Raw genomic sequence first — 2,039 nt, 5'->3', positions numbered from 1 at the left:
CAAAAAAGAGTTGTTACGCACCAGTGTGCAGACCACAATTTTAAAAACTCTAAGGAAGAGATAGAATGTACTGGAGGACATAAGAGATCCTTCTTTTCTTTCTTTTCTTGTCATTTAATTTTTTTTTTTTTTTTTTAGACAATCTCCCTCTATCGCCCAGGCTGGAGTGCAGTGGCGTGATCTCGGCTTACTGCAACCGCCACCTCCCGAGTTCAAGCAATTCTCCTGCCTCAACCTCCCTAGTAGCTGGGATTACAGGCGCACGCCACCACCCCTGGCTAATTTTTGTATTGATATTGAACAAAACAGAATTAGGCATTACAAAATACACTCACTCTACAAATGACGGTTTTTATGTTTTGAAGAAATGACTAAGGGTGTGTGCTTAGAGTAGCTGAAATAGCTCAGTTGGGAGAGCGTTAGACTGAAGATGTTAAAGTTCCCTGGTTCAACCCCGGGTTTCAGCCAGCATCTTTTGAGTTCTGCCTAATTATCACTCCCTTATACAGCACTTGTACGCCAATCCCAGAAGCGTACGTATCTCCAATTTTGGGGAGTTTTTGAAAGTCTGATAAAGGTAATGTACAAGTTTGTATCACTCTCTCCTTTGTATATTCTACTGAAGTCTTCCATGAAGTGCTGTCATTACATAAATTATTTAAAGTTTTTGGACGGAGTCTCACTCTGTCGCACAGGTTGGAGTGCAACGGCGCGATCTTGGCTCACTGCAACCTCTGCCTCCTGAGTTCAAGCTATTCTCAAGTCTCAGCCTCCCGAGTAAGCTGAGATTACAGGCCCCCGCAACCATGCCTGGCTATTGTATTTTTAGTAGAGACAGGGTTTCGCCATGTTGGTCAGGTTGGTCTCGACCTCCTGACCTCAGGTGATTCACCCGCCTCGGCCTCTCAAAGTGCTGGGATTTCAGGCGTGAGCCACTGGGCCCGTCCTTATTTAAAGTCTTAAACTTAGGAAGTTATTAGTTTTAAAACCTAAGAAATTCCAACGTGCTATATGCTGTGGCATTTACAAGTCATTTTTGATTTGATATTATTTATATGTATTGGGAGAGGGATATTTTTAAATCACAAGAAATATGAAAAAAAGAAACATACAGTGAAGTAACTATTATACTGTATAAGCATGTATATGGGGGTGTGGTGTATGCAAGAAATATTTTGAAATTAGAAAAACCCGGGTTTGTATCTTGAGTCAACTCCATCTTTAAACTGCTGTAAGAAGAACTTTTTTTCTCTCTGTTTCTTTCCTTCTTTCTTTCTTTCTTTCTTTCTTTCTTTCTTTCTTTCTTTCTTTCTTTCTTTCTTTCTTTCTTTCCTTCTTATCTTTTAAGCAGGGTCTCACTCTGTCATCCAGGCTGGAGTGCAGTTATACAATCAGAGCTCACTACAGCCTCAACCTCCCTAGGCTGAAGTGACTCCACATGTGAGCACCCTGAGTAGATGGGACTACAGGCGAGCACCACCATGCCTGGCTAAATTTTTTTTTTTTTTTTTGGTATTTTTTTGTAGACAGTGGGTTTCACCATGTTGCCCAGGCTGGTCTTTAAATCCTAGGTTTAAGCAATCCACCTGCCTAGGTAGGCCTCCCAAAGTGCTTGGATTACAGGCGGGAGCCATCGCACCAGGCCCAGTTACAAGAACATTCCAAATTTTCTTGCTGAGAAGACATTTCTTTAGCCTGGCAACCTTGTCTAGAACTTCCAAATCTTAAGCTGTTTCCATGTTTGTATCCAGGAAAAAAGAACTATATGTATTTCTATATGAATTATTCTATCAAACATTCATGAAGGGCTCTAGAATACTGAAAATGAAAGCAAATGGGCAGCAAAGTCAAGACTAAGGTGCATGTGCCCCCTTTTCCCTTTTTCACTTCAACTCCTCTCTTGAAATTCTGTCTCGGGATAATAGGTCTTTTTTTGGTCATTTTGATTTTTTTTCTTTCAAATTACTGCTTCAGTTTCAGTGTTGTTTTTCTCTAACTTCTGCATACCCTGTGAGGAGACAATAATCTACAATACTCCA

General features: G+C 40.8%; 1 non-coding gene across 1 annotated transcript; it reads left to right on the top strand.

Annotated features, from left to right (window-relative positions):
- Positions 1–393: 393 nt before the first annotated feature.
- TRNAF-GAA (transfer RNA phenylalanine (anticodon GAA)) lies at positions 394–467 on the top strand. Its single transcript has one exon. It is a non-coding gene; the product is annotated as a tRNA-Phe (tRNA).
- Positions 468–2,039: the final 1,572 nt, after the last annotated feature.

Source organism: Pongo pygmaeus, chromosome 5 (assembly GCF_028885625.2).
Source record: "Pongo pygmaeus isolate AG05252 chromosome 5, NHGRI_mPonPyg2-v2.0_pri, whole genome shotgun sequence".
Classification (NCBI taxonomy): Eukaryota; Metazoa; Chordata; class Mammalia; order Primates; family Hominidae; genus Pongo; species Pongo pygmaeus.
The sequence above is the reverse complement of the archived record's forward strand: the minus strand, read 5'-3'. Positions and strand labels throughout refer to the sequence as shown.